Source organism: Symphalangus syndactylus, chromosome 17, assembly GCF_028878055.3.
Source record: "Symphalangus syndactylus isolate Jambi chromosome 17, NHGRI_mSymSyn1-v2.1_pri, whole genome shotgun sequence".
In the NCBI taxonomy this organism is placed as follows: Eukaryota; Metazoa; Chordata; class Mammalia; order Primates; family Hylobatidae; genus Symphalangus; species Symphalangus syndactylus.
The window spans coordinates 100,604,842-100,626,961 of NC_072439.2; positions in this window are offsets into that span (position 1 = coordinate 100,604,842).

Consider the following 22,120-nt stretch of genomic DNA (forward strand, 5'->3'; position numbering starts at 1 on the left):
TCCTTTTTCCACTACTACGCTCTTAGCGCTCCAAATGTCCAGTTGCATTTTCTACAGAAAGAGTGTTCAGATCTGCTCAATCAAAAGTATGGTTTAACTCTGTTAGCTGAATGCACAGATCAGAAAGAAGTTTCACAGAATGATTCTGTGTAGTTTATATTTGGAGACATTCCTTTTTCCACTATTACCCTCTTAGCGCTCCGAATCTCCACTTGCATTTTCTACAAAAAGAGTGTTTCATAACAGCTCAATCAAAAATATGTTTTATCTCTGTTAACTGAACTTACAGATCAGAAATAAGTTTCACAGAATGCATCTGTGTAGTTTTTATTTGAAGATATTCTTTTTCCCAATGTAGGCCTCTTAGCGCTTAGCATGTCCAATTGCAGTTTCTACAGAAAGAGTGTTTCAGAACGGCTAAATCAAAAGTAAGGTTCAACTCTGTTAGTTGAATGCACAGAACAGAAAGAAGTTTCACAGAATGCTACTGTGTAGTTTATATTTGCATATATTCCTTATTCCACTATTACCCTCTTAGCGCTCCGAATGTCCACTTGCATTTTCTACAGAAAGAGTGTTCAGAACTGCGCAATCAAAAGTATGGTTTAACTCTGTTAGCTTAATGAACATGTCAGAAATAAGTTTCACACAATGCTTCTGTGTAGTTTTTATTTGAAGATATTATTTTTCCCAACAGAGGCCTCTTAGCGCTCAGAATGACCAATTGCAGTTTCTACAGAAAGAGTGTTTCAGAAAGGCTCAATCAAAAGTAAGGTTCAACTCTGTTAGTTGAATGCACAGAACAGAAAGAAGTTTCATACAATGCTTCTGTGTAGTTTATATTTGAACATATTCTTTTTTCCACGATTACCCACTTAGCGCTACGAAGGTCCAGTTGCATTTTCTCCAGACAGAGTGTTTCAAAACTGCTCAATTAAAAGTATGGTGTAACTCTGTTAGCTGAATGCTCAGATCAGAAAGAAGTTTCACAGAATGCTTCTGTGTAGTTTATATTTGAATATATTCCTTTTTCCACTACTACTCTCTTAGCGCTCCAAATGTCCAGTTGCATTTTCTACAGAAAGAGTGTTCAGATCTGCTCAATCAAATGTATGGTTTAACTCTGTTAGCTGAATGCACAGATCAGAAAGAAGTTTCACAGAATGATTCTGTGTAGTTTATATTTGAAGACCTTCCTTTTTCCACTATTACCCTCTTAGCGCTCCGAATCTCCACTTGCATTTTCTACATAAAGAGTGTTTCAGAACGGCTCAATCAAAACTAAGGTTCAACTCTTTTAGTTGAACAAACAGAACAGAAAGAAGTTTCACACAATTCTTTTGTGTAGTTTTTATTTGTAGACATTCTTTTTCCCAATATAGGCCTCTTAGCGCTCAGAATATCCAATTGTAGTTTCTACAGAAAGAGTGTTTCAGAACGGCTCAATCAAAAGTAAGGTTCAACTCTGTTAGTTGAATGCACAGAACAGAAAGAAGTTTCATACAATGCTTCTGTGTAGTTTATATTTGAACATATTCTTTTTTCCACTATTACCAACTTAGCGCTACGAATGTCCAGTTGCATTTTCTACAGACAGAGTGTTTCAAAACTGCTCAATCAAAAGTATGGTTTAACTCTGTTAGCTGAATGCTCAGATCAGAAAGAAGTTTCACAGAATGCTTCTGTGTAGTTTATATTTGAATATATTCCTTTTTCCACTACTACGCTCTTAGCGCTCCAAATGTCCAGTTGCATTTTCTACAGAAAGAGTGTTCAGATCTGCTCAATCAAAAGTATGGTTTAACTCTGTTAGCTGAATGCACAGATCAGAAAGAAGTTTCACCGAATGATTCTGTGTAGTTTATATTTGAAGACATTCCTTTTTCCACTATTACCCTCTTAGCGCTCCGAATCTCCACTTGCATTTTCTACAAAAAGAGTGTTTCATAACAGCTCAATCAAAAATATGTTTTATCTCTGTTAACTGAACTTACAGATCAGAAATAAGTTTCACAGAATGCATCTGTGTAGTTTTTATTTGAAGATATTCTTTTTCCCAATGTAGGCCTCTTAGCGCTTAGCATGTCCAATTGCAGTTTCTACACAAAGAGTGTTTCAGAACGGCTCAATCAAAAGTAAGGTTCAACTCTGTTAGTTGAATGCACAGAACAGAAAGAAGTTTCACAGAATGCTACTGTGTAGTTTATATTTGCATATATTCCTTTTTCCACTACTACCCTCTTAGCGCTCCGAATGTCCACTTGCATTTTCTACAGAAAGAGTGTTCAGAACTGCGCAATCAAAAGTATGGTTTAACTCTGTTAGCTTAATGAACATATCAGAAATAAATTTCACACAATGCTTCTGTGTAGTTTTTATTTGAAGATATTACTTTTCCCAATATAGGCCTCTTAGCGCTCAGAATGTCCAATTGCAGTTTCTACAGAAAGAGTGTTTCAGAAAGGCTCAATCAAAAGTAAGGTTCAACTCTGTTAGTTGAATGCACAGAACAGAAAGAAGTTTCATACAATGATTCTGTGTAGTTTATATTTGAACATATTCTTTTTTCCACTATTACCCACTTAGCGCTACGAATGTCCAGTTGCATTTTCTACAGACAGAGTGTTTCAAAACTGCTCAATCAAAAGTATGGTTTAACTCTGTTATCTGAATGCTCAGATCAGAAAGAAGTTTCACAGAATGCTTCTGTGTAGTTTATATTTGAATATATTCCTTTTTCCACTACTACGCTCTTAGCGCTCCAAATGTCCACTTGCATTTTCTACAGAAAGAGTGTTCAGATCTGCTCAATCAAAAGTATGGTTTAACTCTGTTGGCTGAATGCACAGATCAGAAAGAAGTTTCACCGAAGGATTCTGTGTAGTTTATATTTGAAGACATTCCTTTTTCCACTATTACCCTCTTAGCGCTCCGAATCTCCACTTGCATTTTCTACATAAAGAGTGTTTCATAACTGCTCAATCAAAAATATGTTTTATCTCTGTTAACTGAACTTACAGATCAGAAATAAGTTTCACAGAATGCATCTGTGTAGTTTTTATTTGAAGATATTCTTTTTCCCAATGTAGGCCTCTTAGCGCTTAGCATGTCCAATTGCAGTTTCTACAGAAAGAGTGTTTCAGAACGGCTAAATCAAAAGTAAGGTTCAACTCTGTTAGTTGAATGCACAGAACAGAAAGAAGTTTCACAGAATGCTACTGTGTAGTTTATATTTGCTTATATTCCTTATTCCACTATTACCCTCTTAGCGCTCCGAATGTCCACTTGCATTTTCTACAGAAAGAGTGTTCAGAACTGCGCAATCAAAAGTATGGTTTAACTCTGTTAGCTTAATGAACATGTCAGAAATAAGTTTCACACAATGCTTCTGTGTAGTTTTTATTTGAAGATATTATTTTTCCCAATAGAGGCCTCTTAGCGCTCAGAATGACCAATTGCAGTTTCTACAGAAAGAGTGTTTCAGAAAGGCTCAATCAAAAGTAAGGTTCAACTCTGTTAGTTGAATGCACAGAACAGAAAGAAGTTTCATACAATGCTTCTGTGTAGTTTATATTTGAACATATTCTTTTTTCCACGATTACCCACTTAGCGCTACGAATGTCCAGTTGCATTTTCTCCAGACAGAGTGTTTCAAAACTGCTCAATTAAAATATGGTGTAACTCTGTTAGCTGAATGCTCAGATCAGAAAGAAGTTTCACAGAATGCTTCTGTGTAGTTTATATTTGAATATATTCCTTTTTCCACTACTACTCTCTTAGCGCTCCAAATGTCCAGTTGCATTTTCTACAGAAAGAGTGTTCAGATCTGCTCAATCAAATGTATGGTTTAACTCTGTTAGCTGAATGCACAGATCAGAAAGAAGTTTCACAGAATGATTCTGTGTAGTTTATATTTGAAGACATTCCTTTTTCCACTATTACCCTCTTAGCGCTCCGAAACTCCACTTGCATTTTCTACATAAAGAGTGTTTCAGAACGGCTCAATCAAAACTAAGGTTCAACTCTTTTAGTTGAACAAACAGAACAGAAAGAAGTTTCACACAATTCTTTTGTGTAGTTTTTATTTGTAGACATTCTTTTTCCCAATATAGGCCTCTTAGCGCTCAGAATGTCCAATTGTAGTTTCTACAGAAAGAGTGTTTCAGAACGGCTCAATCAAAAGTAAGGTTCAACTCTGTTAGTTGAATGCACAGAACAGAAAGAAGTTTCATACAATGCTTCTGTGTAGTTTATATTTGAACATATTCTTTTTTCCACTATTACCCACTTAGCGCTACGAATGTCCAGTTGCATTTTCTACAGACAGAGTGTTTCAAAACTGCTCAATCAAAAGTATGGTTTAACTCTGTTAGCTGAATGCTCAGATCAGAAAGAAGTTTCACAGAATGCTTCTGTGTAGTTTATATTTGAATATATTCCTTTTTCCACTACTACGCTCTTAGCGCTCCAAATGTCCAGTTGCATTTTCTACAGAAAGAGTGTTCAGATCTGCTCAATCAAAAGTATGGTTTAACTCTGTTAGCTGAATGCACATATCAGAAAGAAGTTTCACCGAATGATTCTGTGTAGTTTATATTTGAAGACATCCCTTTTTCCACTATTACCCTCTTAGCGCTCCGAATCTCCACTTGCATTTTCTACAAAAAGAGTGTTTCATAACTGCTCAATCAAAAATATGTTTTATCTCTGTTAACTGAATTTACAGATCAGAAATAAGTTTCACAGAATGCATCTGTGTAGTTTTTATTTGAAGATATTCTTTTTCCCAATGTAGGCCTCTTAGCGCTTAGCATGTCCAATTGCAGTTTCGACAGAAAGAGTGTTTCAGAACAGCTCAATAAAAGTAAGGTTCAACTCTGTTAGTTGAATGCACAGAACAGAAAGAATTTTCACAGAATGCTACTGTGTAGTTTATATTTGAATATATTCCTTTTTCCACTATTACCCTCTTAGCGCTCCGAATGTCCACTTGCATTTTCTACAGAAAGAGTGTTCAGAACTGCGCAACCAAAAGTATGGTTTAACTCTGTTAGCTTAATGAACATATCAGAAATAAGTTTCACACAATGCTTCTGTGTAGTTTTTATTTGAAGATATTTTTTTTCCCAATATAGGCCTCTTAGCGCTCAGAATGTCCAATTGCAGTTTCTACAGAAAGAGTGTTTCAGAAAGGCTCAATCAAAATTAAGGTTCAACTCTGTTAGTTGAATGCACAGAACAGAAAGAAGTTTCATACAATGCTTCTGTGTAGTTTATATTTGAACATATTCTTTTTTCCACTATTACCCACTTAGCGCTACGAATGTCCAGTTGCATTTTCTACAGACAGAGTGTTTCAAAACTGCTCAATCAAAAGTATGGTTTAACTCTGTTAGCTGAATGCTCAGATCAGAAAGAAGTTTCACAGAATGCTTCTGTGTAGTTTATATTTGAATATATTCCTTTTTCCACTACTACTCTCTTAGCGCTCCAAATGTCCAGTTGCATTATCTACAGAAAGAGTGTTCAGATCTGCTCAACCAAAAGTATGTTTTAACTCTGTTAGCTGAATGCACAGATCAGAAAGAAGTTTCACAGAATGATTCTGTGTAGTTTATATTTGGAGACATTCCTTTTTCCACTCTTACCCTCTTAGCGTTCCGAATCTCCCCTTGAATTTTCTACAGAAAGAGTGTTTCAGAACGGCTCAATCAAAACTAAGGTTCAACTCTTTTAGTTGAACAAACAGAACAGAAAGTTGTTTCACACAATTCTTCTCTGTAGTTTTTATTTGTAGACATTCTTTTTCCCAATATAGGCCTCTTAGCGCTCAGAATGTCCAATTGCAGTTTCTACAGAAAGAGTGTTTCAGAACGGCTCAATCAAAAGTAAGGTTCAACTCTGTTAGTTGAATGCACAGAACAGAAAGAATTTTCTCAGAATGCTACTGTGTAGTTTATATTTGAATATATTCCCTTTTCCACTATTACCCTCTTAGCGCTCCGAATCTCCACTTGCATTTTCTACAGAAAGAGTGTTTCAGAACGGCTCAACCAAAACTAAAGTTCAACACTTTTAGTTGAACAAACAGAACAGAAAGAAATTTCACACAATTCTTCTGTGTAGTTTTTATTTGTAGACATTCCTTTTCCCAATATAGGCCTCTTAGCGCTCAGAATGTCCAATTGCAGTTTCTACAGAAAGAGTGTTTCAGAACGGCTCAATCAAAAGTAAGGTTCAACTCTGTTAGTTGAATGCACAGAACAGAGAGAAGTTTCATACAATGCTTCTGTGTAGTTTATATTTGAACATATTTTTTTCCACTATTACCCACTTAGCGCTACGAATGTCCAGTTGCATTTTCTACAGACAGAGTGTTTCAAAACTGCTCAATCAAAAGTATGGTTTAACTCTGTTAGCTGAATGCTCAGATCAGAAAGAAGTTTCACAGAATGCTTCTGTGTAGTTTATATTTGAATATATTCCTTTTTCCACTACTACGCTCTTAGCGCTCCAAATGTCCAGTTGCATTTTCTACAGAAAGAGTGTTCAGATCTGCTCAATCAAAAGTATGGTTTAACTCTGTTAGCTGAATGCACAGATCAGAAAGAAGTTTCACCGAATGATTCTGTGTAGTTTATATTTGAAGACATTCCTTTTTCCACTATTACCCTCTTAGCGCTCCGAATCTCCACTTGCATTTTCTACAAAAAGAGTGTTTCATAACAGCTCAATCAAAAATATGTTTTATCTCTGTTAACTGAACTTACAGATCAGAAATAAGTTTCACAGAATGCATCTGTGTAGTTTTTATTTGAAGATATTCTTTTTCCCAATGTAGGCCTCTTAGCGCTTAGCATGTCCAATTGCAGTTTCTACACAAAGAGTGTTTCAGAACGGCTCAATCAAAAGTAAGGTTCAACTCTGTTAGTTGAATGCACAGAACAGAAAGGAGTTTCACAGAATGCTACTGTGTAGTTTATATTTGCATATATTACTTTTTCCACTATTACCCTCTTAGCGCTCCGAATGTCCACTTGCATTTTCTACAGAAAGAGTGTTCAGAACTGCGCAATCAAAAGTATGGGTTAACTCTGTTAGCTTAATGAACATATCAGAAATAAGTTTCACACAATGCTTCTGTGTAGTTTTTATTTGAAGATATTACTTTTCCCAATATAGGCCTCTTAGCGCTCAGAATGTCCAATTGCAGTTTCTACAGAAAGAGTGTTTCAGAAAGGCTCAATCAAAAGTAAGGTTCAACTCTGTTAGTTGAATGCACAGAACAGAAAGAAGTTTCATACAATGATTCTGTGTAGTTTATATTTGAACATATTCTTTTTTCCACTATTACCCACTTAGCGCTACGAATGTCCAGTTGCATTTTCTACAGACAGAGTGTTTCAAAACTGCTCAATCAAAAGTATGGTTTAACTCTGTTATCTGAATGCTCAGATCAGAAAGAAGTTTCACAGAATGCTTCTGTGTAGTTTATATTTGAATATATTCCTTTTTCCACTACTACGCTCTTAGCGCTCCAAATGTCCAGTTGCATTTTCTACAGAAAGAGTGTTCAGATCTGCTCAATCAAAAGTATGGTTTAACTCTGTTGGCTGAATGCACAGATCAGAAAGAAGTTTCACCGAAGGATTCTGTGTAGTTTATATTTGAAGACATTCCTTTTTCCACTATTACCCTCTTAGCGCTCCGAATCTCCACTTGCATTTTCTACATAAAGAGTGTTTCATAACTGCTCAATCAAAAATATGTTTTATCTCTGTTAACTGAACTTACAGATCAGAAATAAGTTTCACAGAATGCATCTGTGTAGTTTTTATTTGAAGATATTGTTTTTCCCAATGTAGGCCTCTTAGCGCTTAGCATGTCCAATTGCAGTTTCTACAGAAAGAGTGTTTCAGAACGGCTCAATCAAAAGTAAGGTTCAACTCTGTTAGTTGAATGCACAGAACAGAAAGAAGTTTCATACAATGCTTCTGTGTAGTTTATATTTGAACATATTCTTTTTTCCACTATTACCCACTTAGCGCTATGAATGTCCAGTTGCATTTTCTACAGACAGAGTGTTTCAAAACTGCTCAATCAAAAGTATGGTTTAACTCTCTTAGCTGAATGCTCAGATCAGAAAGAAGTTTCACAGAATGCTTCTGTGTAGTTTATATTTGAATATATTCCTTTTTCCACTACTACTCTCTTAGCGCTCCAAATGTCCAGTTGCATTTTCTACAGAAAGAGTGTTCAGATCTGCTCAATCAAAAGTATGGTTTAACTCTGTTAGCTGAATGCACAGATCAGAAAGAAGTTTCACAGAATGATTCTGTGTAGTTTATATTTGGAGACATTCCTTTTTCCACTATTACCCTCTTAGCGCTCCGAATCTCCACTTGCATTTTCTACAGAAAGAGTGTTTCAGAACGGCTCAACCAAAACTAAGGTTGAACTCTTTTAGTTGAACAAACAGAACAGAAAGAAGTTTCACACAATTCTTCTGTGTAGTTTTTATTTGTAGACATTCCTTTTCCCAATATAGCCCTCTTAGCGCTCAGAATGTCCAATTGCAGTTTCTACAGAAAGAGTGTTTCAGAACGGCTCAATCAAAAGTAAGGTTCAACTCTGTTAGTTGAATGCACAGAACAGAGAGTAGTTTCATACAATGCTTCTGTGTAGTTTATATTTGAACATATTTTTTTCCACTATTACCCACTTAGCGCTACGAATGTCCAGTTGCATTTTCTACAGACAGAGTGTTTCAAAACTGCTCAATCAAAAGTATGGTTTAACTCTGTTAGCTGAATGCTCAGATCAGAAAGAAGTTTCACAGAATGCTTCTGTGTAGTTTATATTTGAATATATTCCTTTTTCCACTACTACGCTCTTAGCGCTCCAAATGTCCAGTTGCATTTTCTACAGAAAGAGTGTTCAGATCTGCTCAATCAAAAGTATGGTTTAACTCTGTTAGCTGAATGCACATATCAGAAAGAAGTTTCAACGAATGATTCTGTGTAGTTTATATTTGAAGACATTCCTTTTTCCACTATTACCCTCTTAGCGCTCCGAATCTCCACTTGCATTTTCTACAAAAAGAGTGTTTCATAACAGCTCAATCAAAAATATGTTTTATCTCTGTTAACTGAACTTACAGATCAGAAATAAGTTTCACAGAATGCATCTGTGTAGTTTTTATTTGAAGATATTCTTTTTCCCAATGTAGGCCTCTTAGCGCTTAGCATGTCCAATTGCAGTTTCTACACAAAGAGTGTTTCAGAATGGCTCAATCAAAAGTAAGGTTGAACTCTGTTAGTTGAATGCACAGAACAGAAAGAAGTTTCACAGAATGCTACTGTGTAGTTTATATTTGCATATATTCCTTTTTCCACTATTACCCTCTTAGCGCTCCGAATGTCCACTTGCATTTTCTACAGAAAGAGTGTTCAGAACTGCGCAATCAAAAGTATGGTTTAACTCTGTTAGCTTAATGAACATATCAGAAATAAGTTTCACACAATGCTTCTGTGTAGTTTTTATTTGAAGATATTACTTTTCCCAATATAGGCCTCTTAGCGCTCAGAATGTCCAATTGCAGTTTCTACAGAAAGAGTGTTTCAGAAAGGCTCAATCAAAAGTAAGGTTCAACTCTGTTAGTTGAATGCACAGAACAGAAAGAAGTTTCATACAATGCTTCTGTGTAGTTTATATTTGAACATATTCTTTTTTCCACAATTACCCACTTAGCGCTACGAATGTCCAGTTGCATTTTCTACAGACAGAGTGTTTCAAAACTGCTCAATCAAAAGTATGGTTTAACTCTGTTAGCTGAATGCTCAGATCAGAAAGAAGTTTCACAGAATGCTTCTGTGTAGTTTATATTTGAATATATTCCTTTTTCCACTACTACTCTCTTAGCGCTCCAAATGTCCAGTTGCATTTTCTACAGAAAGAGTGTTCAGATCTGCTCAATCAAAAGTATGGTTTAACTCTGTTAGCTGAATGCACAGATCAGAAAGAAGTTTCACAGAATGATTCTGTGTAGTCTATATTTGGAGATATTACTTTTTCCACTATTACCCTCTTAGCGCTCCGAATCTCCACTTGCATTTTCTACAGAAAGAGTGTTTCAGAACGGCTCAATCAAAACTAAGGTTCAACTCTTTTAGTTGAACAAACAGAACAGAAAGAAGTTTCACACAATTCTTCTCTGTAGTTTTTATTTGTAGACATTCTTTTTCCCAATATAGGCCTCTTAGCGCTCAGAATGTCCAATTGCAATTTCTACAGAAAGAGGGTTTCAGAACGGCTCAATCAAAAGTAAGGTTCAACTCTGTTAGTTGAATGCACAGAACAGAAAGAAGTTTCATACAATGCTTCTGTGTAGTTTATATTTGAACATATTTTTTTCCACTATTACCCACTTAGCGCTACGAATGTCCAGTTGCATTTTCTACAGACAGAGTGTTTCAAAACTGCTCAATCAAAAGTATGGTTTAACTCTGTTATCTGAATGCTCAGATCAGAAAGAAGTTTCACAGAATGCATCTGTGTAGTTTATATTTGAATATATTCCTTTTTCCACTACTACGCTCTTAGCGCTCCAAATGTCCAGTTGCATTTTCTACAGAAAGAGTGTTCAGATCTGTTAAATCAAAAGTATGGTTTAACTCTGTTGGCTGAATGCACAGATCAGAAAGAAGTTTCACCGAATGATTCTGTGTAGTTTATATTTGAAGACATTCCTTTTTCCACTATTACCCTCTTAGCGCTCCGAATCTCCACTTGCATTTTCTACATAAAGAGTGTTTCATAACTGCTCAATCAATATTATGTTTTATCTCTATTAACTGAACTGACAGATCAGAAATAAGTTTCACAGAATGCATCTGGGTAGTTTTTATTTGAAGATATTCTTTTTCCCAATGTAGGCCTCTTAGCGCTTAGCATGTCCAATTGCAGTTTCTACAGAAAGAGTGTTTCAGAACGGCTCAATCAAAAGTAAGGTTCAACTCTGTTAGTTGAATGCACAGAACAGAAAGAAGTTTCACAGAATGCTACTGTGTAGTTTATATTTGCATATATTCCTTTTTCCACTATTACCCTCTTAGCGCTCCGAATGTCCACTTGCATTTTCTACAGAAAGAGTGTTCAGAACTGCGCAATCAAAAGTATGGTTTAACTCTGTTAGCTTAATGAACATATCAGGAATAAGTTTCACACAATGCTTCTGTGTAGTTTTTATTTGAAGATATTATTTTTCCCAATAGAGGCCTCTTAGCGCTCAGAATGTCCAATTGCAGTTTCTACAGAAAGAGTGTTTCAGAAAGGCTCAATCAAAAGTAAGGTTCAACTCTGTTAGTTGAATGCACAGAACAGAAAGAAGTTTCATACAATGCTTCTGTGTAGTTTATATTTGAACATATTCTTTTTTCCACTATTACCCACTTAGCGCTACGAATGTCCAGTTGCATTTTCTACAGACAGAGTGTTTCAAAACTGCTCAGTCAAAAGTATGGTTTAACTCTGTTAGCTGAATGCTCAGATCAGAAAGAAGTTTCACAGAATGCTTCTGTGTAGTTTATATTTGAATATATTCCTTTTTCCACTACTACTCTCTTAGCGCTCCAAATGTCCAGTTGCATTTTCTACAGAAAGAGTGTTCAGATCTGCTCAATGAAAAGTATGGTTTAACTCTGTTAGCTGAATGCACAGCTCAGAAAGAAGTTTCACAGAATGATTCTGTGTAGTTTATATTTGGAGACATTCCTTTTTCCACTATTACCCTCTTAGCGCTCCGATTCTCCACTTGCATTTTCTAAAGAAAGAGTGATTCAGAACGGCTCAAACAAAACTAAGGTTCAACTCTTTTAGTTGAACAAACAGAACAGAAAGAAGTTTCACACGATTCTTCTCTGTAGTTTTTATTTGTAGACATTCCTTTTCCCAATATAGGCCTCTTAGCGCTCAGAATGTCCAATTGCAGTTTCTACAGAAAGAGTGTTTCAGAACGGCTCAATCAAAAGTAAGGTTCAACTCTGTTAGTTGAATGCACAGAACACAAAGAAGTTTCATACAATGCTTCTGTGTAGTTTATATTTGAACATATTCTTTTTTCCACTATTACCCACTTAGCGCTACGAATGTCCAGTTGCATTTTCTACAGACAGAGTGTTTCAAAACTGCTCAATCAAAAGTATGGTTTAACTCTGTTAGCTGAATGCTCAGATCAGAAAGAAGTTTCACAGAATGCTTCTGTGTAGTTTATATTTGAATATATTCCTTTTTCCACTACTACTCTCTTAGCGCTCCAAATGTCCAGTTGCATTTTCTACAGAAAGAGTGTTCAGATCTGCTCAATCAAAAGTATGGTTTAACTCTGTTAGCTGAATGCACAGATCAGAAAGAAGTTTCACAGAATGATTCTGTGTAGTTTATATTTGGAGACATTCCTTTTTCCACTATTACCCTCTTAGCGCTCCGAATCTCCACTTGCATTTTCTACAGAAAGAGTGTTTCAGAACGGCTCAATCAAAACTAAGGTTCAACTCTTTTAGTTGAACAAACAGAACAGAAAGAAGTTTCACACAATTTTTCTGTGTAGTTTTTATTTGTAGACATTCCTTTTCCCAATATAGGCCTCTTAGCTCTCAGAATGTCCAATTGCGGTTTCTACAGAAAGAGTGTTTCAGAACGGCTCAATCAAAAGTAAGGTTCAACTCTGTTAGTTGAATGCACAGAACAGAAAGAAGTTTCATACAATGCTTCTGTGTAGTTTATATTTGAACATATATTTTTTTCCACTATTACCCACTTAGCGCTACGAATGTCCAGTTGCATTTTCTACAGACAGAGTGTTTCAAAACTGCTCAATCAAAAGTATGGTTTAACTCTGTTAGCTGAATGCTCAGATCAGAAGGAAGTCTCACAGAATGCTTCTGTGTAGTTTATATTTGAATATATTCCTTTTTCCACTACTACGCTCTTAGCGCTCCAAATGTCCAGTTGCATTTTCTACAGAAAGAGTGTTCAGATCTGCTCAATCAAAAGTATGGTTTAACTCTGTTAGCTGAATGCACAGATCAGAAAGAAGTTTCACCGAATGATTCTGTGTAGTTTATATTTGAAGACATTCCTTTTTCCACTATTACCCTCTTAGCGCTCCGAATCTCCACTTGCATTTTCTACAAAAAGAGTGTTTCATAACTGCTCAATCAAAAATATGTTTTATCTCTGTTAACTGAACTTACAGATCAGAAATAAGTTTCACAGAATGCATCTGTGTAGTTTTTATTTGAAGATATTCTTTTTCCCAATGTAGGCCTCTTAGCGCTTAGCATGTCCAATTGCAGTTTCTACAGAAAGAGTGTTTCAGAACGGCTCAATCAAAATTAAGGTTCAACTCTGTTAGTTGAATGCACAGAACAGAAAGAAGTTTCACAGAATGCTACTGTGTAGTTTATATTTGCATATATTCCTTTTTCCACTATTACCCTCTTAGCTCTCCGAATGTCCACTTGCATTTTCTACAGAAAGAGTGTTCAGAACTGCGCAATCAAAAGTATGGTTTAACTCTGTTAGCTTAATGAACATATCAGAAATAAGTTTCACACAATGCTTCTGTGTAGTTTTTATTTGAAGATATTACTTTTCCCAATATAGGCCTCTTAGCGCTCAGAATGTCCAATTGCAGTTTCTACAGAAAGAGTGTTTCAGAAAGGCTCAATCAAAAGTAAGGTTCAACTCTGTTAGTTGAATGCACAGAACAGAAAGAAGTTTCATACAGTGTTTCTGTGTAGTTTATATTTGAACATATTCTTTTTTCCACTATTACCCACTTAGCGCTACGAATGTCCAGTTGCATTTTCTACAGACAGAGTGTTTCAAAACTGCTCAATCAAAAGTATGCTTTAACTCTGTTAGCTGAATGCTCAGATCAGAAAGAAGTTTCACAGAATGCTTCTGTGTAGTTTATATTTGAATATATTCCTTTTTCCACTACTACTCTCTTAGCGCTCCAAATGTCCAGTTGCATTTTCTACAGAAAGAGTGTTCAGATCTGCTCAATCAAAAGTATGGTTTAACTCTGTTAGCTGAATGCACAGATCAGAAAGAAGTTTCACAGAATGATTCTGTGTAGTTTATATTTGGAGACATTCCTTTTTCCACTATAACCCTCTTAGCGCTCCGAATCTCCACTTGCATTTTCTACAGAAAGAGTGTTTCAGAACGGCTCAATCAAAACTAAGGTTCAACTCTTTTAGTTGAACAAACAGAACCGAAAGAAGTTTCACACAATTTTTCTGTGTAGTTTTTATTTGTAGACATTCCTTTTCCCAATATAGGCCTCTTAGCGCTCAGAATGTCCAATTGCAATTTCTACAGAAAGAGTGTTTCAGAACGGCTCAATCAAAAGTAAGGTTCAACTCTGTTAGTTGAATGCACAGAACAGAAAGAAGTTTCATACAATGCTTCTGTGTAGTTTATATTTGAACATATTCTTTTTTCCACTATTACCCACTTAGCGCTACAAATGTCCAGTTGCATTTTCTACAGACAGAGTGTTTCAAAACTGCTCAATCAAAAGTATGGTTTAACTCTGTTAGCTGAATGCTCAGATCAGAAAGAAGTTTCACAGAATGCTTCTGTGTAGTTTATATTTGAATATATTCCTTTTTCCACGACTACGCTCTTAGCGCTCCAAATGTCCAGTTGCATTTTCTACAGAAAGAGTGTTCAGATCTGCTCAATCAAAAGTATGGTTTAACTCTCTTAGCTGAATGCACAGATCAGAAAGAAGTTTCACCGAATGATTCTGTGTAGTTTATATTTGAAGACATTCCTTTTTCCACTATTACCCTCTTAGCGCTCCGAATCTCCCCTTGCATTTTCTACAAAAAGAGTGTTTCATAACTGCTCAATCAAAAATATGTTTTATCTCTGTTAACTGAATTTACAGATCAGAAATAAGTTTCACAGAATGCATCTGTGTAGTTTTTATTTGAAGATATTCTTTTTCCCAATGTAGGCCTCTTAGCGCTTAGCATGTCCAATTGCAGTTTCTACAGAAAGAGTGTTTCAGAACGGCTCAATCAAAAGTAAGGTTCAACTCTGTTAGTTGAATGCACAGAACAGAAAGAATTTTAACAGAATGCTACTGTGTAGTTTATATTTGAATATATTCCGTTTTCCACTATTACCCTCTTAGCGCTCCGAATGTCCACTTGCATTTTCTACAGAAAGAGTGTTCAGAACTGCGCAATCAAAAGTATGGTTTAACTCTGTTAGCTTAATGAACATATCAGAAATAAGTTTCACACAATGCTTCTGTGTAGTTTTTATTTGAAGATATTATTTTTCCCAATAGAGGCCTCTTAGCGCTCAGAATGTCCAATTGCAGTTTCTACAGAAAGAGTGTTTCAGAAAGGCTCAATCAAAAGTAAGGTTCAACTCTGTTAGTTGAATGCACAGAACAGAAAGAAGTTTCATACAATGCTTCTGTGTAGTTTATATTTGAACATATTCTTTTTTCCACTATTACCAACTTAGCGCTACGAATGTCCAGTTGCATTTTCTACAGACAGAGTGTTTCAAAACTGCTCAATCAAAAGTATGGTTTAACTCTATTAGCTGAATGCTCAGATCAGAAAGAAGTTTCACAGAATGCTTCTGTGTAGTTTATATTTGAATATATTCCTTTTTCCACTACTACTCTCTTAGCGCTCCAAATGTCCAGTTGCATTTTCTACAGAAAGAGTGTTCAGATCTGCTCAATCAAAAGTATGGTTTAACTCTGTTAGCTGAATGCACAGATCAGAAAGAAGTTTCACAGAATGATTCTGTGTAGTTTATATTTGGAGACATTCCTTTTTCCACTATTACCCTCTTAGCGCTCCGAATCTCCACTTGCATTTTCTACAGAAAGAGTGTTTCAGAACGGCTCAATCAAAACTAAGGTTCAACTCTTTTAGTTGAACAAACAGAACAGAAAGAAGTTTCACACAATTTTTCTGTGTAGTTTTTATTTGTAGACATTACTTTTCCCAATATAGGCCTCTTAGCGCTCAGAATGTCCAATTGCAGTTTCTACAGAAAGAGTGTTTCAGAACGGCTCAATCAAAAGTAAGGTTCAACTCTGTTAGTTGAATGCACAGAACAGAAAGAAGTTTCATACAATGCTTCTGTGTAGTTTATATTTGAACATATTCTTTTTTCCACTATTACCCACTTAGCGCTACGAATGTCCAGTTGCATTTTCTACAGACAGAGTGTTTCAAAACTGCTCAATCAAAAGTATGGTTTAACTCTGTTAGCTGAATGCTCAGATCAGAAAGAAGTTTCACAGAATGCTTCTGTGTAGTTTATATTTGAATATATTCCTTTTTCCACTACTACGCTCTTAGCGCTCCAAATGTCCAGTTGCATTTTCTTCAGAAAGAGTGTTCAGATCTGCTCAATCAAAAGTACGGTTTAACTCTGTTAGCTGAATGCACAGATCAGAAAGAAGTTTCACCGAATGATTCTGTGTAGTTTATATTTGAAGACATTCCTTTTTCCACTATTACCCTCTTAGCGCTCCGAATCTCCACTTGCATTTTCTACAAAAAGAGTGTTTCAAAACTGCTCAATCAAAAATATGTTTTATCTCTGTTAACTGAATTTACAGATCAGAAATAAGTTTCACAGAATGCATCTGTGTAGTTTTTATTTGAAGATATTCTTTTTCCCAATGTAGGCCTCTTAGCGCTTAGCATGTCCAATTGCAGTTTCTACAGAAAGAGTGTTTCAGAACGGCTCAATCAAAAGTAAGGTTCAACTCTGTTAGTTGAATGCACAGAACAGAAAGTATTTTCACAGAATGCTACTGTGTAGTTTATATTTGAATATATTCCTTTTTCCACTATTACCCTCCTAGCGCTCCGAATGTCCACTTGCATTTTCTACAGAAAGAGTGTTCAGAACTGCGCAATCAAAAGTATGGTTTAACTCTGTTAGCTTAATGAACATATCAGAAATAAGTTTCACACAATGCTTCTGTGTAGTTTTTATTTGAAGATATTATTTTTCCCAATAGAGGCCTCTTAGCGCTCAGAATGTCCAATTGCAGTTTCTACAGAAAGAGTGTTTCAGAAAGGCTCAATCAAAAGTAAGGTTCAACTCTGTTAGTTGAATGCACAGAACAGAAAGAAGTTTCATACAATGATTCTGTGTAGTTTATATTTGAACATATTCTTTTTTCCACTATTACACACTTAGCGCTACGAATGTCCAGTTGCATTTTCTACAGACAGAGTGTTTCAAAACTGCTCAATCAAAAGTATGGTTTAACTCTGTTAGCTGAATGCTCAAATCAGAAAGAAGTTTCACAGAATGCTTCTGTGTAGTTTATATTTGAATATATTCCTTTTTCCACTACTACTCTCTTAGCGCTCCAAATGTCCAGTTGCATTTTCTACAGAAAGAGTGTTCAGATCTGCTCAATCAAAAGTATGGTTTAACTCTGTTAGCTGAATGCACAGATCAGAAAGAAGTTTCACAGAATGATTCTGTGTAGTTTATATTTGGAGACATTCCTTTTTCCACTATTACCCTGTTAGCGCTCCGAATCTCCACTTGCATTTTCTACAGAAAGAGTGTTTCAGAACGGCTCAATCAAAACTAAGGTTCAACTCTTTTAGTTGAACAAACAGAACAGAAAGAAGTTTCACACAATTTTTCTGTGTAGTTTTTATTTGTAGACATTACTTTTCCCAATATAGGCCTCTTAGCGCTCAGAATGTCCAATTGCAGTTTCTACAGAAAGAGTGTTTCAGAACGGCTCAATCAAAAGTAAGGTTCAACTCTGTTAGTTGAATGCACAGAACAGAAAGAAGTTTCATACAATGCTTCTGTGTAGTTTATATTTGAACATATTCTTTTTTCCACTATTACCCACTTAGCGCTACGAATGTCCAGTTGCATTTTGTACAGACAGAGTGTTTCAAAACTGCTCAATCAAAAGTATGGTTTAACTCTGTTAGCTGAATGCTCAGATCAGAAATAAGTTTCACAGAATGCTTCTGTGTAGTTTATATTTGAATATATTCCTTTTTCCACTACTACGCTCTTAGCGCTCCAAATGTCCAGTTGCATTTTCTTCAGAAAGAGTGTTCAGATCTGCTCAATCAAAAGTATGGTTTAACTCTGTTAGCTGAATGCACAGATCAGAAAGAAGTTTCACCGAATGATTCTGTGTAGTTTATATTTGAAGACATTCCTTTTTCCACTATTACCCTCTTAGCGCTCCGAATCTCCACTTGCATTTTCTACAAAAAGAGTGTTTCAAAACTGCTCAATCAAAAATATGTTTTATCTCTGTTAACTGAATTTACAGATCAGAAATAAGTTTCACAGAATGCATCTGTGTAGTTTTTATTTGAAGATATTCTTTTCCCCAAGGTAGGCCTCTTAGCGCTTAGCATGTCCAATTGCAGTTTCTACAGAAAGAGGGTTTCAGAACGGCTCAATCAAAATTAAGGTTCAACTCTGTTAGTTGAATGCACAGAACAGAAAGAAGTTTCACAGAATGCTACTGTGTAGTTTATATTTGCATATATTCCTTTTTCCACTATTACCCTCTTAGCGCTCCGAATGTCCACTTGCATTTTCTACAGAAAGAGTGTTCAGAACTGCGCAATTAAAAGTATGGTTTAACTCTGTTAGCTTAATGAACATATCAGAAATAAGTTTCACACAATGCTTCTGTGTAGTTTTTATTTGAAGATATTACTTTTCCCAATATAGGCCTCTTAGCGCTCAGAATGTCCAATTGCAGTTTCTACAGAAAGAGTGTTTCAGAAAGGTTCAATCAAAAGTAAGGTTCAACTCTGTTAGTTGAATGCACAGAACAGAAAGAAGTTTCATACAGTGTTTCTGTGTAGTTTATATTTGAACATATTCTTTTTTCCACTATTACCCACTTAGCGCTACGAATGTCCAGTTGCATTTTCTACAGACAGAGTGTTTCAAAACTGCTCAATCAAAAGTATGGTTTAACTCTGTTAGCTGAATGCTCAGATCAGAAAGAAGTTTCACAGAATGCTTCTGTGTAGTTTATATTTGAATATATTCCTTTTTCCACTACTACTCTCTTAGCGCTCCAAATGTCCAGTTGCATTTTCTACAGAAAGAGTGTTCAGATCTGCTCAATCAAAAGTATGGTTTAACTCTGTTTGCTGAATGCACAGATCAGAAAGAAGTTTCACAGAATGATTCTGTGTAGTTTATATTTGGAGACATTCCTTTTTCCACTATAACCCTCTTAGCGCTCCGAATCTCCACTTGCATTTTCTACAGAAAGAGTGTTTCAGAACGGCTCAATCAAAACTAAGGTTCAACTCTTTTAGTTGAACAAACAGAACCGAAAGAAGTTTCACACAATTCTTCTGTGTAGATTTTATTTGTAGACATTCTTTTTCCCAATATAGGCCTCTTAGCCCTCAGAATGTCCAATTGCAGTTTCTACAGAAAGAGTGTTTCAGAAGGGCTCAATCAAAAGTAACGTTCAACTCTGTTAGTTGAATGCACAGAACAGAAAGAAGTTTCATACAATGCTTCTGTGTAGTTTATATTTGAACATAGTCTTTTTTCCACTATTACCCACTTAGCGCTACGAATGTCCAGTTGCATTTTCTACAGACAGAGTGTTTCAAAACTGCTCAATCAAAAGTATGGTTTAACTCTGTTAGCTGAATGCTCAGATCAGAAAGAAGTTTCACAGAATGCTTCTGTGTTGTTTATATTTGAATATATTCCTTTTTCCACTACTACGCTCTTAGCGCTCCAAATGTCCAGTTGCATTTTCTACAGAAAGATTGTTCAGATCTGCTCAATCAAAAGTATGGTTTAACTGTGTTAGCTGAATGCACAGATCAGAAAGAAGTTTCACCGAATGATTCTGTGTAGTTTATATTTGAAGACATTCCTTTTTCCACTATTACCCTCTTAGCGCTCCGAATCTCCACTTGCATTTTCTACAAAAAGAGAGTTTCATAACTGCTCAATCAAAAATATGTTTTATCTCTGTTAACTGAATTTACAGATCAGAAATAAGTTTCACAGAATGCATCTGTGTAGTTTTTATTTGAAGATATTCTTTTTCCCAATGTAGGCCTCTTAGCGCTTAGCATGTCCAATTGCAGTTTCTACAGAAAGAGTGTTTCAGAACGGCTCAATCAAAAGTAAGGTTCAACTCTGTTAGTTGAATGCACAGAACAGAAAGTATTTTCACAGAATGCTACTGTGTAGTTTATATTTGAATATATTCCTTTTTCCACTATTACCCTCTTAGCGCTCCGAATGTCCACTTGTATTTTCTACAGAAAGAGTGTTCAGAACTGCGCAATCAAAAGTATGGTTTAACTCTGTTAGCTTAATGAACATATCAGAAATAAGTTTCACACAATGCTTCTGTGTAGTTTTTATTTGAAGATATTATTTTTCCCAATATAGGCCTCTTAGCGCTCAGAATGTCCAATTGCAGTTTCTACAGAAAGAGTGTTTCAGAAAGGCTCAATCAAAAGTAAGGTTCAACTCTGTTAGTTGAATGCACAGAACAGAAAGAAGTTTCATACAGTGCTTCTGTGTAGTTTATATTTGAACATATTCTTTTTTCCACTACTACCCAGTTAGCGCTACGAATGTCCAGTTGCATTTTCTACAGACAGAGTGTTTCAAAACTGCTCAATCAAAAGTATGGTTTAACTCTGTTAGCTGAATGCTCAGATCAGAAAGAAGTTTCACAGAATGCTTCTGTGTAGTTTATATTTGAATATATTCCTTTTTCCACTACTACTGTCTTAGCGCTCCAAATGTCCAGTTGCATTTTGTACAGAAAGAGTGTTCAGATCTGCTCAATCAAAAGTATGGTTTAACTCTGTTAGCTGAATGCACAGATCAGAAAGAAGTTTCACAGAATGATTCTGTGTAGTTTATATTTGGAGACATTCCTTTTTCCACTATTACCTTCTTAGCGCTCCGAATCTCCACTTGCATTTTCTACAGAAAGAGTGTTTCAGAACGGCTCAATCAAAACTAAGGTTCAACTCTTTTAGTTGAACAAACAGAACAGAAAGAAGTTTCACACAATTCTTCTGTGTAGTTTTTATTTGTAGACATTCTTTTTCCCAATATAGGCCTCTTAGCGCTCAGAATGTCCAATTGCAGTTTCTACAGAAAGAGTGTTTCAGAACGGCTCAATCAAAAGTAAGGTTCAACTCTGTTAGTTGAATGCACAGAACAGAAAGAAGTTTCATACAATGCTTCTGTGTAGTTTATATTTGAACATATTCTTTTTTCCACTATTACCCACTTAGCGCTACGAATGTCCAGTTGCATTTTCTACAGACAGAGTGTTTCAAAACTGCTCAATCAAAAGTATGGTTTAACTCTGTTAGCTGAATGCTCAGATCAGAAACAAGTTTCACAGAATGCTTCTGTGTAGTTTATATTTGAATATATTCCTTTTTCCACTACTACTCTCTTAGCGCTCCAAATGTCCAGTTGCATTTTCTACAGAAAGAGTGTTCAGATCTGCTCAATCAAAAGTATGGTTTAACTCTGTTAGCTGAATGCACAGATCAGAAAGAAGTTTCACAGAATGATTCTGTGTAGTTTATATTTGGAGACATTCCTTTTTCCACTATTACCCTCTTAGCGCTCCGAATCTCCACTTGCATTTTCTACAGAAAGAGTGTTTCAGAACGGCTCAATCAAAACTAAGGTTCAACTCTTTTAGTTGAACAAACAGAACAGAAAGTAGTTTCACACAATTCTTCTGTGTAGATTTTATTTGTAGACATTCTTTTTCCCAATATAGGCCTCTTAGCCCTCAGAATGTCCAATTGCAGTTTCTACAGAAAGAGTGTTTCAGAAGGGCTCAATCAAAAGTAACGTTCAACTCTGTTAGTTGAATGCACAGAACAGAAAGAAGTTTCATACAATGCTTCTGTGTAGTTTATATTTGAACATAGTCTTTTTTCCACTATTACCCACTTAGCGCTACGAATGTCCAGTTGCATTTTCTACAGACAGAGTGTTTCAAAACTGCTCAATCAAAAGTATGGTTTAACTCTGTTAG